General features: G+C 33.3%; 1 pseudogene; it reads right to left on the reverse strand.

Annotated features, from left to right (window-relative positions):
* The window catches only part of LOC134232213 (ficolin-2-like), a 33,669-nt pseudogene extending 17,247 nt beyond the window's left edge, over positions 1-16,422 (reverse strand).
* Between the last annotated feature and the right edge of the window lie 547 nt (positions 16,423-16,969).

The raw sequence follows: 16,969 nt of genomic DNA on the forward strand, positions 1-16,969 counted from the left end.
TTTTATGCTTAGAATTTATAATTTGTTATTTCATTATAGGGTTTTGATGATGATTGATGATTATCTATCCATCGAATAAAGAGTTACTGTCTTGTTCAACTCGAACCAACAGCCTTGTTGTTCATTCTTAATGACCACACAATTACCTCAACACAAGTCTGTTACACTACGATATGCTTTCGTGAAGAATGTTTTATACGTATATGATGATTTGCTTATAGTGAAGAGAGAATATTGAATTATGTTCTAATTTGTTTCACTCAAACGAAGATAAATTATTTACAATCAAAACAAGAACACTTGTCTACATAGGAAATGGAAGCGCTTGCTTGCCAATATTTATTAGACGTATACATTTACAAAAACAAGTCTTCAATGGTACGGATTCTCTACCTTCCTTATACAATATATCAAAAATATAATTAATCACACATAACAGTACAAAATGCGTTTTAACACAATGCTTTTATATGTCCTCACTTCACTGATTAAAAACGTAATATAATGCATGTATGAACACAATTATGCTTAACTCGCCGCCCAGGAAAAACCATAGATAAAAAACAACATTGATTTATGTTGAAAAAAACTATGGAAACCTGTAAGTCTGCAGCAATTGCAAGGTAAACAAAATGAATGGCGGACTCATTCTCACAAACTTACGTACGTATCATATATTATAATGTACAATTAATCGACTAGTTCAAGTAAAACCTATGTAAAATAAATGCAAGTTAGAACTATCTGTAAACACATTTCGACTATATGTAGCTAATATGTACCCTTACACAACAATCTTACATTTATATCAAATTTTACATAAAATTATCTAGAGCGACTAAGCAAATTGTTTCCCTTCTTTGACAATTAATCTGTTGTGTACAAAACTTTTAATTTCCTTGAAATGAAAACAATTACTTTCTTTATTAAACAAAATACTAGTAAAAGGTTGAAGTAAGTAAGAGGTTGGGTGGGTGGGTGGGTGTGAAAGGGGTGGGAAGCAAAGCCTTCGAATGAGTTAAAATCGTGATTAAAGTGAAAACCTGTTCACCCGTTCTTCAGGTATCGACCTCTAAATACTGATCAATAGCTACTGTCGCTATTATTAGCACATAATAAACAAAAGCACGTGTTCCTAGTTATTGAATTATTACATGGAAAAGAACTTAAGATAATTAATACCAAAGAATTTTCAAGAAATTAACAGCACCTGTCTTAATTCAAATAACCATTCTGGAAACAAACAAGTTTCTGTTTTCCCCCAAAACACATAACTCTACTTAACTGATACTTATACAAGAAAAAGAGAAAATATGTAACACCAAGAAATCTACACTTAGTATCATCACAAATTTAAAGAAAACATGCATAATACTTGCCTTTCTTTCTTTCTCTTTTTGACAAATTGAACATGCTTTGTCTTTTAAGTCAATGGCAAGATATTATAAAGAATGAAAGAAAATGCCATTCATAAAATATTCTTATATGTACATTTATAGACCTTCCCTAATGAATACATATTTAGAATAAAAATCAAATTTGTATATGTTTGTTTTACCTATTTTCGTAATGTCTCAAAGGTATAAGATTAAAAAAAAATTAGCTAGGAAATTCCATTCAACTCAATACATTAAGTTATATTAATTAATACAATTAATTAAAAAAAATTCTTTCATCCTCTTACATTACGCTAATTTATGCCGTTTTACTTGTGTGCTACAAAGGTAAAACAGCTTCTCTAAAAAAAGTGTGCTAACTGACAGGAAGCACACGGGGGTGTGACCGGTCGGCACAGGAGGCACACTCCTCCATGGCACCTGATCTCACCTCTGATGTTTCGGAGGTCCGTGTTTGCTCTGCTCATAATTTGTACTGTTTTATGGACTTTTTGAGACTGTATACTTTTCGTTATCTCCATATCCTTCTCTGCATTTGATTTGTTTAAAATTTCAGATTTTGCATCAACAAAATTAATCTGATGCCGTCTTATGAATACAGACTAATCTTTGTGGACTTATTCATGTTGGTGAAAGCAAGAGTTCACTTCATAAATGAATGATATTAACACCTTTTTACATTCAATCTACAACACGAGGTTAAAGGTTATGAAGTTATACAGTACAATAAATTAACACCTTTATCATTAAAACAGGTTCTTTAAGGAATGGCTCAAATTCTTCGCCAAATTATCTAGTATAGTCTGGTTTGGGTCAGTTTACGCTTTATAATCCGCGAAGCGGATTATAAAAAAGCGTAAACTGACCTAAACCAGATTATACTCAATAATATGGCCAGGAATTAGAGTCATTCCTTATGATTTAATTTCAAAATAATTTAACAACTCTGGATGTAAAATTGTGTTGCTTTTTAAGAATTCAAATTTATTGCGCAATTATAATACAACCGTAGTACAACTTAACGGAAGTGGTGTGAAGCAAGATTAGTATTTGAAGTTAAAGATACAATTATTAAATCTTGAATTTTCCACGGATTCCGAGGACTGGAAATGCGGGGATTGCATGGATAAGATGATTAAGCTGGTCATCAAGGGGGTGTGTCCCCATACCAAACTAGATTATACAAAATATTTTGCGTTCCTTTTAAGAAATCAACAAATGAGAGGCGAGAATAGATTTTATCTTATTACAAATTATCAACAAAAAGAATCACGAAACGAGTTAGCAAAATTATGGAAATAAGGCTTTTAGTAAATATTTTAAGGAAATTTACTAAGTGCCGTGCTGTACTTAGAGATTTAAACATGCGAGTCTATATAGTTTAAACTTTATTTCATATAAATTAGACATCGTATATACACAGTAGATAATACAAACAGGATTCGGAAACAATTTGTAACAACTTATATTAATCCGTTTCCTAAACTGGAAATATAGAAACCAGGAAGTCTCATCCTGAAACAAAACTTAAAGATAAATACAAAAACTGTACAACAGCACAGGACAGGAGTGACCAACATCCGAGAGAAATTCAATACTTTTTTTTGGTCTCCAGTCATATGATGCTTTTGCACAAATAACTCAACGGAATTTCAGCGGAAAATAATGATCTAACTCTCGCAAAAGAAATAAACACAAACACTTTAAATACCTTTGTCATTTTATATATCCTTAAAACTTTTATTTCCCAACATAAGTGCATAAAAATAAGAACGTAAGAATGTATAAAGTTACATTTACAAACTCCTCATATGCTCAAATAACCAGCAAAACCATTTTTGAAAGAGGCAGATGATAAATAATGGCGGGTACAAAGGTGGATTGAATCGCATGATTCGTGCACAATTAGTACTTCTAACTGTGAGTTATTGACTGATATCTTGCATTGTGAACATTTAGCGGGAAATGATCCTTTTGCTCACTTGTTTACTGGTGACCTATATACCACGAGTATTACTTTAGAATTCAACGGGTGTTTCTGTCAACACATAGTAAGTTAACCAGAACTCACAAATACAAATTTTGATGATATTGATAATATTGTGTTAAATCAAACTGGTATCTAAAAATTGGACAATCTACTTTATGGTCTTCCTACATAGAAATACATAACAAAGATATTAAATATGTGTTCAGATGACGACAGACTCATACACTGGTATAGAAATGTTTTTTGTTCTAGACCTAAACAACTTCAAGGTTGTCCAGCTGGTAAATTAATAAATAGGAAGAACATAAAAAGTAGATCAAGCTCAAAAAGTATGCGTATGATTGTCATACCTTGCAATTATTTCTTTAAGGTGACAAATCAGGGATTGATACCATATTTAGTGGACATCAGAGTATCACTACAATCTTTGACACAACGAGTGAAGAACTTGAGGAAAATGTACAAAACAAAAACAAAACTAGAGGTACTGTGAGCGATGACATCACTAAATGATACCCCCTGCCTCCATATAGTTATAATTGCAAAGTCCATGTTTTGCTGTGGCAGGGAAACCCAAAATATGGGTCAAATCAAAAAGTAAAATAGAAGGTGCACAATGGCAATATGTTATAAAGATTCTGTGAAAGTTTCATCAAATTTCATTCAGTGGTATGAGAGGAGTTGCGGATAAGAGATGGGTACCCCAAAGCGTAACATACGGATGGAGGTACAGACGGACGGAATAAACGATTACTATATACCCTCCCGCTTTTCAAGCGGGGGGTATAACATTTGGCACTCTTAACCACAATTTAGCATTACTCAAATCAGAGCACGAAAAACTCCGGTGCGAGTACGAAAACCTCAAATCACAGGCAGACACAAAATTATGACTCCCTACACCTAGCCAACCAACAATTCAAACTTGTCGAAACAGATTGTAGTGAAGTGAACGATCATGTTAACAAAACAGATGAAGAGATCAAACCACTCTCAAAGGTAAGTTCTAGCTTACAAAAACAGATTAACTCTAAACATTCCTAAAAATTATACGCTAATGTTTTGACACCACTGCAAAATGAAGTGTCAGCATCCTCGTCAAACACATTATAGATACCTGTAAATTCTAACATTACTCTGGGCACCCCATCGACTAGCGTTATTAAGGGACAATCTGTCTGCAATTCTGCCTGTGATGCGTCGCGGTCTACCGATTCAACAAAACTGGCCAACCGAAAACATAGCGGTACTAATGTGGATGAAAATCAAGCTACAAAACAGGACAAGCTAACGTTTGATGCTGATGTTAGTCTACTTTCAGTCAACTTGAATGACACGCACAATAGTGGTTGTCTTACCCACCAAAAGCAAGAAATCTTCCGAAGCGTCAAATATAAGAGAAATTCTAGATATTATATTTCTGGAAGTGAACCTGAATCCCCAAAACATGAAATATTTAACTATATTGAAAGCAAACGTGTCAAGGTAACAGACTTATTTCTTTTCCCCGCATGATCACGTTGGTCACAGACGACGGCAAATATCAACGTACCGCTTGATCACGCGTCAACATGTAGAGACCTATGGATTTTGGCCATGTTACATTTCGAAACATAAACTCAAAGATAGCAGTACTTGTAAAAAATATCTTGACTCTCTATATAGAGACTATTCCAGTTTTTGTAAAGTAGTTACCGATGTTGAGGTATACACTTCTTTACAATTTGTTGGCAAAGGTTTGTAGGGATTTATTCAAAATCGCTTGATTATTCAATCAAAGAGGTGCCCTGTTGTAACTCACTGATCCTACTAACACTAAGCGAAATGTATTGTATGTTTTTGGAGTATATCTCCTAGCAGACATTAATATAGAAACATACATTCAAGAAGTAAATTATGTTGAAAGTTTATACTGCTATTATAGATCTTATGGTGATGTTATCATAGCTGGTGACCTTAACAGTAGTATTTTAGTCATCTCAATACAAATGCTGCAGAGTCTAAACTGTTGCTAGACTTAATAAACAAATGTGAACTTTGTATGCCTGTAAGAGATTTTCAAACGGCAGGTGAATCGTATACTTTTCTCCTTTAAAGAACAATGCTTGACGATGCCCTGTTTAACAAATGTATGTAAGACTCACTACTCTTATATTAAATTTTTTGAGAAGGTGAATTCTGTAACACATCTGATCATTTGCCTATATTAGTCTAATTTAACTTTGAACAAATCTGCACACTTGATCAGGGTGGCCGAAGGAGATCAAACAACTTCTTTCGACTGAATGTAACCTCTGACGCATTTTGATACATGAGGGATGGCCAAGACATATGATACACGACTCATAGCTAATTTACAAACACGCTGTAAAGATATTTTCAGACGCACTCACTACTCAATGTTAAAATTTTATGCTTAATGCTTATAAGGATCAAGATGAAGCGGCGGAATGTAAAATACGCTTGTTCTGGAAGCTAGTTAAAAGGCAGATTAAAAATTCTGGCACATACCAAGAAATTATCTTATCAATATCCATTAATTGTCACGCATGCATTTTCCACCAACTTTGAAAACATACTCCATCCAAAGAATCGTCTTTTGATGAAAGCTTTTACTCTCAAATGAAGTCAAGGTACTATACCATCAAAAACCATAATCACCCGATCACCCGATGACATTCCATGCAGCCAAATTTCTACCGCTGAATTATCAGAAATATCTTAGCATCTTAAACGCCGTAAAGCTCCAGGACCAAACCTTATTACCTATGACCCTCTAATATTCGAAGACAATCACGTGATTCAATGTATCGTGAAACTCTTTAACTCCATTATACACCTTGGGAAAATACCAGAATCCTGGAAACTAAGATTCATTGTGCCTCTATTTAAAGGTGGAGAATGTAACACAATGAGCGTATAAATTGTAAGTTTAATCAAACATTAATTTGTATAGCACATTTATCTATGTTTTAATATCATATTATGAATTATAATTGATACCATTAGTGTGTAGAGCGACGGACAATAATATCTTAATTACGAACTTGTTTCCAAGCTCTGGGAGATTGGATACAGTAAGAGAGCGTCTTCATTTGACGGACAATTAATTTCTATGATGTGTTGTTCTCAAACATTGACACGTCCAATCAGACATTGTGCAAAGCTGCAGCCATCTAATTAACTGAAGAATGTGCAAGATGCACCATGTTAATGTAAACAGAGGACATTGCCGTAACCAATAAGGAGATGGGAGACAGAACTTCAGTGAGGGGCGGACAATATTAATATTAATGAAGTAATACTCTAACTAACTGATTGCTTTTACCAAATATGTGAACCCTTTGATGAAGCTTCTTGTACAAAAGATGTGCGCACTGAGTATCAATAGCTATTAACATCTTAGCTCCAAGACGAACTATGAAAGCTTTCATTATCTTGGCTCCGGGATCTTTGTAATTGAACTTTATGTACCATTGTTTGTTATCTTTGCTGTGATTTTATAATAAAACTATAAACTTACAAAAGTCTTCTTAATCAAAACACATTGACTTATTGTATTATATGAAAAACCGAAAACATCATGTGCTAGCTATAGGCCTGTTGCTGTATTTTAATGCTACCTGAAACCGTCCACGGTAGAACTGTCGATAGAGCGCTCGCACCGTGATCGGGAGGTCGTGAGCCCGTATCTCGGCCGCGACTGACCCAGTCGATAGAATGGGTAGCAACTGTTCCTTTGCCATGCGCTCGGCACTTTGAAGTGAAAATTTCGGTTTCTTCGGATGAGTGCAGAGTAAAGATCATAATTTTAAAAAGCCGTTCACTGGCATACGGTGACGTCTCCGTATGAGTGAAAATTTCTCGAGAGGGACGTTAAACAATATAAAATCGATCAATCAATCATGCTACCTGAAAATCTTTGTAAATGTATTACATTAAAAAGAATTCGAGATCATAGTATCATTCCTGACCATTTCCCCTGCAAACAACAACAAGTGTTCCAAAAACAAATGGGTTGTTTTATCGTTTCGTTTAACACACAAGAAATCATTTTTCATAATATTGAGCAAGGCAGCAATATTTATATTAGCATTTTGGATAGTTCGAAAGCTTTCGACACGGTGTGGAGACATGACCTCCTCATTAAATTGTACGACTTAGGTATTTCGGGTACACTTTGGTCCATCATGAATGACTGACACAACTAGTGCAATTGTTGTTTTAAAAAAATCTAAATGGTTTGCAGTTTTACAAGGAGTACGACAAGGTGGAGTTGAGTCATCTTTCTCATATCTTGTGTACATTAATGAATTTGTTGTTAACCTCGAAAAAGTATTAGTACCGGCATCTTTGTAATAACTAGAAATTCTTCTACGTTAACAGATGATATTGCATGCATTGGAATAACACCAGCTGCCATACAATATATGCTTAATATATCACACGAATATTCTAGAAAATCGGGCTCGTCCTTAATGCCCAAAAATCATGCATACCACAGATCCGTTCAAAAGGCTCCGAAAAACATCCAGATTGCATTTAAAAACTAGGTGACACCACAATCCCTTGTCCCCAAACTTATAACTATCTAGGGATTATCATTAACAATAGACAACCTTTCGCTTAGGATTCTTTCAGCGTGTCGCAAAGGACAAAAGTCATATTATGCGCTGAACAATATTGGATCGATCTACCTTAATCCGATTATCTCATCTGTAGTCAGTTGTGCTACCCACAGTCCTTTACGGTTGCGAGCTATGGAACAACCTTTCTACAACTGATTACCAACGCCAGAATATTTTTCAACATTTCATTTGTAAAAATGCCCAGAATCTCCCAACAAAGACAAGATCCAACATCTGTGAAAGAATTTTCAATATTCTACCTATCAAATCCGAAATAGATGTCCGTAATCTGCTTTTTCTCTGGGTGACTTTGTCGCATGGATCATCGTTCTCTCTCTTATAAAGGATTTTTGACACGGTTATATTCATTTTTGGAAAACATATTCACCAAACAACTTGGTTTCATAGCTGATAATATATCAGTTTTATCTGTTTATGATTTTACCGAATATCTGTGCACCTGGCTCACAAAGGGCTCATTTTCAACGAAACATATCTGGAAAAAGATCGTGAGATCCTCAGTATCAAAACAACATAAAACACAACGGGACAAAATAATGCTGAACAACAGTGATTTTCACCGTTTCCTGGAATCAGAGCCCCTCTTTTATATGGAAGTTACTTCCGACTCTCTTTCTAGGTGTATTGACATTCACATCACCTGCTCTTGTTTGTTAACATCGAAGATATTCTAACAACTTTGATGTCCACCTCTCTGCAGTAATTTGTGCAATGACAGATGACGAGATATTCTTTTCTTCTTCTTGGACGTAATTCCTTTCACTTGCCATCTGAAAATCTCTAACAGCTTAAAATTACCAACTTTCGTCATATACGAAATGTTGCTACTTGTTATAACCGAGCCCTTCAATTTCAGTGGCAAATTGTCGGCGGATAAATACACAAACAATTTATAGTGGCTTTCAGTTTACAAATTTGCATGCATTGTCTTCATATATGTTAACCTTATTTTGTACGTATCCATGATTGCATATATTCGAATTCATGTCTTTGCATAATCCACTAATGAGGGAAATAAAGGATGAAGAAATGAGTGAATGAACAAGTTCCATGTCCTTGAAGGTCCACCTATATGCAATTCCAGACAAGATAAAACAAATGATGCATTGTTCAGTATTTTTTTTAGATGAGATTCAAAGTGAGCAACAGTTTTTTTTCTGAATCAACAAACTTGTTTAATGGACTTTTGGGCTGGAATTCTGTTCGTTATCTCCATACATGTCACTGTACCATTAGATAGTTTCTTCTAAGACACAACCTGGCCTTACTTTTACACGATCTTATTTGTTTGGACTCTCCATGTAAAATATACGATAAATGTTCACAGAACTTTCACGGAATTCCAGAATGAGGTGAATAATACATATTTTATTGATCGATAATGCCCAAACACATACCTGAATTAACGGGATTTTTAATGCCAAATGTTTCATATCAAAAGAGATTTTCTCAGTTACACTTACCATGCTTAGGTCGAAAAAACGTAATGATCGAGGTTGCGCCCCCTGGACATACCATTGCTTACATAAAAGTGAAAAAAATACTAATTTACTTAAACATGATTTTTGGATTATCTATAGATAGAAAAGATGACACTACATATTTTTTTGTTTTATTCATTTATGTTCCTAAGGCGGTTATTAGTTTATGAAGCTAGTTTTTGATACCCGCTCGTATTGTAAAAAATCAGTACGTTGGTTAGTAACTATGAAAAATCAATGAACTTGACACACGTGTTTCTTTACATTGGACAGTAAAAATGACTTTCAATAAAAAGGAAACTAATATTCTATTTTTGAAAATCTGTTTTAATCTCTGTGCATTTTTCATTTGCTTATTTAATTTCCTTTTAAAATTTCCCAGGAGACAGACGATATTTAATTCATTGACTTTCTCAGATCCAAGAATCCAGGGCAGATATATTTTGTTCTGACAGTCGGTCCGTCTGTCAGTTTGTTTGTGATTTTTTTTCTGATGTATTTGTAAGCTTGTAAATAGGTTAACGCTGACTATAACGTTTAATTAGTTTCAGCTATGGTTTTCATATTTCACAGGTGAATATAATATAAAAAAAACCCCTTCCTTGGGTTGAAATATTTTCTTTTGATATTTGACCTTCATTTTCAAATTTGAGCCTGGGTCAAATGAGCTATGGCTGTCGTATTTCACCCGTGTATTCCATGTTAAAGAACTTTTTCCTTGGGTACAAGTATTTTTTTACATTTTGACTTTTGTCTCGAAGTTTGACTAACTATACAAAATTTTCAAAATTTTAATCTTAGTCCACAGCTATTGAGCAGTTAAGTCAAGGGATATCAGATACCTCATGCTCATTTATTGACAAAATATTCTATTGAGTATCAGCTGAAATGACCTTTAATCTTGAACTTATGGATTTGAACTGCTTTTCAAAAAGTAAAATTTGGCCGTATCTTCTTAATCGTTAGTGCTAGGAAATTACTATTTTACCGGCTTATTTCTTGTGGTAAGAGCTTCTCTTGAATACCAATAATTTTTATTTGATTTACTTGGACCCCAAACTTTGACCTTCTTTTGAAAACTTTGGTCAGAACTTTTGAATGGCTGATTCTGTGGTTCTCTAATATTTCACCTGTGTATTCTTTGCGGAATTCCTTTGGGCATCATTTATATTGACTCCTTGACCTTGTCCAGATTGACCTACTTTGAAAATATCTACTTTTGATCATAATTATTGAACTGTTGCTGCTTTTAAAGCTATCATTTTTCGAAGATGGACTCATTGTAAAGGAACTTTTCTTTTGGTACCAAAAATAATTTTCTTTTGACCGACAACATTCATCATAAGCTGCATTAAGAGAGTATTATGTTTGACAAACATAGCGTAAATTGTTTGTTAGGAGCAAAAACACATGTTGAATTTTTATCATTAGCTTCTTAAACCTTTTTCATATTTATTTAACTATAAATTCCAAGTTGTAGTCTATACCTTTTTTAGATACATATAAACCATAGTATACACATCGCATAAAATAACTTGAATTGTCTTAAACACATATCGATATTTAGTTGTGTCATTATTTTCAGCATTGAATCATTCTTTTAAAAGATGAAGTCTCATAATTGCAAAGGGATTTGCAAACATATTGATTAATGTAAGCTCGCTATGGTTTATTTGCAAAGACAGTTGCAGATATAGCATAACATCTTTCAGTAAACAATGAATAAGTGTTTATATTTTTATACCTTTGTCCTTGTCTTTTGTTTTGAATTATTATTATTTAGAAATACTTGAATTATCTCTCATGTAAATAACAATTTTAAATTTTGTTTCTCGCATATAACAATGCTTACACATTGTAACCTTTTGACCCCCAACATGTGTTATGGTGTTTTGAAAAAAAAAAAAAAAACAATCAAAATAACAGTATCGATCTACGGTCTACGATGACGTATTTTGTGAATTCAAGAGCAGAAACATCTCTTTTTTAAAATAAATTTTATCTGAAGCAATAAAAAATATTAATCTTCAAAAAATACATTTTTTTATTTAATCTAAAATCATTTCGTTACTTGCCACACCTAAAATTCAAGCAATCTAAATTTATTTATGGTATAATTAGATTTGTGGAAAGAAATATTTAATACCTTTCACTTCAACTATTTAGTTTATTTTCTCCATGATATTGAAAATAATAATTTCAATTTAAGCGGTTTTAAGTAGATTAAAGGATAATAAATGTTCATCCATTTAAAATACCGCATGGGTGGAAAAAGATGGGGTTATGTTTTTAGAGAGAAATCTAATCTTAGATGTAGTATACTACAAAACATGACCATCAAATAAACCTATGTTTTTTATAAACTTCTTAACATCTTTATTAAAATGAAACCAGTCTTATCCGACATGCACGGGGAAGGAGATTACAAATGTATGTGTCGGAATAAAAAAAGGTGTACTATTGCAGCGTATAAAGATCATTGACATAAGTATAAATGAAAAATGAAATTAAATGGCTGAAATCACAGTAAAGCGTTTTGCACTTGTGTCAGATTAAACAGGTTCCACTATAAGAGGCTTAACAATAAAGTAATATTCATCCTAATTCCTCGTCCAGACATCTTCATTTATCAGTGATTGTAAATAACAACGAAATATTTCTTATTTCAAATTTATTACAACACATATAAAGTACATCTTTTACTGATTGCTTTCAGTATTGCTTTATAGAACAGTTCAACAACCCTTCCTTTACCGAAAACATGTTTGTTTACATGTTAGATACTTGATATTCACTATTTAAAAAACAATAATTTAAAATAGTCTCTTGAGGGTTTGCTTAATCCATGGATGAGCTTTCATCTGTCTCTGAAAAAAAATCAAATTAATTCTTCCCATATACATGTATAATAGCAAATTTTTTTGTAAATAAAAAATATTATAACTGAAATTTTCACAGTAATACAAAAAAAAAAACAACTTGCTATGAAGATTTAATGAGTTTTACCTAGTGTCGCCTTATCATCATGGTGGTTCCCTTCACCGACGTCCCATTCGGTACTGTGGGATACCATGGGCTTTCCCAGTACTCCGGGGACCATTGACCGTTAAGAATGGCACCAGTTAAACCACCACCCTCCCCTAATGTTACTGTGAGCAGCACAGTTACCAGGGGACCCGTCGTTATCTCTGTCCGGGGTGGAGAAGAAAATTCCAGACAGATTATAGCTTAACATGCTGTCTCCTGAAATACAATACTATAACAATATAAATAGACACAACAGTCATTTCCAGTCAATCTGTCATTATCTCTGTCCGGGGTGGAGAAGAACATCCCAGACAGATCATAGCTTAACATGCTGTCTCCTGAAATACAATACTATAACAATATAGACAGACACAACAGTCATCTCTAGTCAATCTATCATTATCTCTGTCCGGGGTGGAGAAGAACATCCCAGACAGATTATAGCTTAACATGCTGTCTCCTGAAATACAACATAAATATCAGACACAACAGTCATCTCCAGTCAATCTGTCGTTATCACTGTCTGGGTGGTGAAGTATATCCCAGACAGATCAGCCCAAGAATAACCAGTGTCTAACATACTGTCCCCTGTAAATTCAAACAAATCGTAGAGATAATGGATTTATATATTTTCAATCTAATTTTCAATCATAATACTGAGGTACTTCTAAGACAGATTTAATTACCTCAATAAATAAATCAACAAGACATATACATGTATAGCTTGGAAGTATTTCTGATTCGATACCTGTAAAATGTAGGTTAGACAAGACAATACTTAATTCTCATAAACTGTATAAAATAGTACAGAGAGGATATTACATAAAATATTTACAATAAAGTGATAAAGCATTTGAATTGGAGTTATCTTGTGGGCTTGTGACTTCAAATTTCTAAATAAGTATTCTCCTTATTCGTGATATATATATATATCGGGGATCGCAAAGATGATGAACCGCCGTTAAAAAATAGCGTGAACATTAATTGAATATTTATTTTTTTAACGATGAAATTAATTGTTTACTTACTATATCATAATTCTTTCAAGATATTGCTTGCGAGTGTATCTTTAAGTTTATAAATAAAGTTCATTCACTCACAATATATTTGTGTTTTATCACTAAGGATGAGTTAAGAATAAAAAACAATAAATTATAGATATGATATTATCAAATCATCCGAGTAACCGGGTACTCGATCGGAAGATTGAGCGAGTACCCGGTTACTAAAAATCGCCCGATTTGCCAAGACTACGTAATATATTAAATAAAATGATAACCTTTTTATTTCAAAATTTAACAAGTATAAAAATAGGAATTGGCATTAAATTGAGGATTCGCTGTTCTTTGAAAGAAGTGTTATTGCTGGGATATGGTACATACGTGAGTTTGCATTAAAAATAAAAAAATATTAATGCTATGTGCGTTTAAATGCGTGACTAAGGGGAAGGCATCCTTACAATGTCAAGGGTTTGTGATTTCTCGAACTCCACACAAATGTGGAAATCACAAACCCTTGACATTTTGAGGATGCACGGGAAGGAATAAAATATAAATTTGGTATTGTTAAAGTGTAAAGGTTCCAAATCATTTGTTTTTATACATCAAGCTATCATGAACATGTTGAGATATCGATAACTCTCTGAAAACTTCTTATTCCATCGAAGCTAAACATTTTTGTCATGAAAAACTCTCAAGAAAACAACCCAAATAACAATGGCGGACCAAAGATAGCTACTGCGTATGCTAGTTACCAATAAATTTGATTTTACAGCATGATCGTCTGTGTTTTTAGACAAAAATCAACTACCTAGCAATAACTGATAAAATGTCTTTGGAAATTGTGAATTGTACATACATGTACAAATGATATCGTGAAATTTCTAAACGATTTATTAACACGTTATACAATATTAGAGTAAAAAATTGTATTTTAACTTTATATACAGCAACTTAATATTTCAATTTAAAGATATGTGATTTTTTTTTTAGAAATTAAGTTGCATACACTTACCTAAAGTCCCCGTGGCAGGTCCTGCAAGAAAGAGTTGATATTTTCCTGCTTCGTCAGACACAGAGAATCGGTCGTACATTTCATACAGCGTTGTACCATTCTGGAGAGTGATGGACACATACAGGGAGGAGTTGTTTTCTTTTGTTAACAGATGGATAAAGTCATTTCCTGTATTAAGATATATTTTTAATCAAGTGTAAAGTCCATTACAAGAGAAAAATTATTTTAAATACAAATATTTATTTATGAGAAAAAAAAATCTCAAATTATTTTAAGCTGTAAATATTGATGTTAAATATGGTGTCTTTCAAAGACCCTCGAGCGATTTTATCCTTTTCCTGTACTTTTAATTTAAGATTTCAATGAAGGATATTGAGATAACGAACAGTTTTCAATTTCAAAGTCAAACAATACAAAATAAGAGCAAACGCGGACCTCTAAAACATCAGAGGGGATCAGATGCCGTGAAGAAGTGAGCATCCCCTGCTGACCGGTCACATCCGCCATGTGCTCTTTGTCATGATCGGGAAATAACGGACACGATCACAGAGAATTGTAAAATCATATTTCCAAGTTTAAAGATAATATCTTTGATACACTCCCATTCATTTATCTGTAACAATGAAGAAATGTTGTCTATTTTGAAGTGAATAAAAGTCCCTATTTGAAAGTATGTACACTTACCAACCCAGAAATATTGTTCTGGTAAACCGAATCCATTTTTATATTCCGTCCAGTACCTGTCAAAACTGAGGGATCCGGTAACTCGTTTTTGAATTGCCTTAAAAAAAGCAGTTATAGCAATTCAATTCACTGTTTTGAACAATTGTAGGAATAATGTTGTTGAATTCTACAATTTTTTAAACAACAAGAAAAACTGAATGTGAGTAATGTTATGTGCTTCTAAATCTGAAATGAACTACATACCGTCCATCCCCCGCCCATGGTTGTCATATCGCAGAACACCTGGACAGAACTGGTAATGGTACAATCAGGGTGAATGTTATACACACCAGAACTTGTCTTGCAATCTTCATAAAGATCCTTACAATCTAAGGGAATAGCTGAAAAAAATTCTTGAATCGTTTTTCTGCATAAATACAGGTATTAATAGGACACGTGTGAGATGCAAATACAGGTATTAATAGGATACGTGTGAGATTCATTAACGTTAATTGTTAAAGATAAATTATGTGCTTTGATGTAGTTCCAATGTAGATAACGATAAGCTCTTTCTAATTTCCTGACATTATTTTGGTTTTCTAATTGTTTCAAATGAATGATTTATATATATGATTTTATACATATAATTAAAGAAACTAATTAAAAATAATCCTAATACTTTGTCGGTTATTCAGATATTATTTGTATCTCTAACTGACAGCAATATTAAAGAGGAATTCATTTCTAAGTAAACACAGGATATGGAGATAAAAATAAGACAGTATAAACCGAGGTTTTGTGTGGTAGAAAGTGTTTGCACGAAAAAAGATCCATCAATGCTCAATGACCGTTAAAGTGTCTAGTATAGGCATTTGCAGCCCCAAATCGGCAAGTGGTGTTTTCTAAATGTTTGTGAAAAATTGTAAAGAGGGACATTATATAACGAACAACCGAAAAAGCAAACAGACAGAAAAAAAATAACCATTATACATACGATGGGGAAATAGAGAACAGTCATACATTCAACGGGAAGAAAAATAATTGTACATTGAAGTGATAATCAAATAACAATTATACGTACAACAAGGAAATAATAACAGTTATACGTACAACCGGTAAGTGAATAACTTTGATGAGAGTAGTATCTCCAGCCTTCCTCCTTAGTCATCCTAGATGAGCAAACCTTTTTGTGTGTACGACATTTCTTCGTTTGCGAGTTGAAACCAAAGATGATGCACTCTCTTTGACACTTCGCGGCGCACTCGGTCAAAGAATGAGAATTCTGTTCTCCCAAAAAATCGTACTTTGATATTTTATCACTCAACTCCAGTTTTGCTATATATTTCTGAGAAAAAATGGTAGCTTCAGACAACGCTACGCAGGCAACAATTGAAGTGATAATACACAGATTGCTCATTTCTTGTTTTTCTTTTTTTCTGAAGAAAAAAAAAATTGATATATTCTTGTGAATCTGTAAAATTTTGCCGAATGGTCCTATAACTGCCAATTATAAATATCAGAACCTTAATCAATACCTGAAAAATGATTGGCTGTTACATAATCTGTATCTTACTGCTGTTTGAATATCGATTTTATTGAATTTAATATGAATTGTCAAATACCGTATAAGTGGAAATTTTAGCGAGACGCAAACTTAGCGATATGTCCCTAAAAACTGGTAATCTATTTTTAGCGAAATGTTATTTTAGCGATTTTAAAATGCATATTAATGAAGCTGTTACAAATAAA

This window comes from Saccostrea cucullata, unplaced genomic scaffold (assembly GCF_032062105.1).
Source record: "Saccostrea cucullata isolate Sc308-1 unplaced genomic scaffold, CSIRO_AGI_Scuc_v1 ctg10626, whole genome shotgun sequence".
Taxonomy (NCBI): Eukaryota; Metazoa; Mollusca; class Bivalvia; order Ostreida; family Ostreidae; genus Saccostrea; species Saccostrea cuccullata.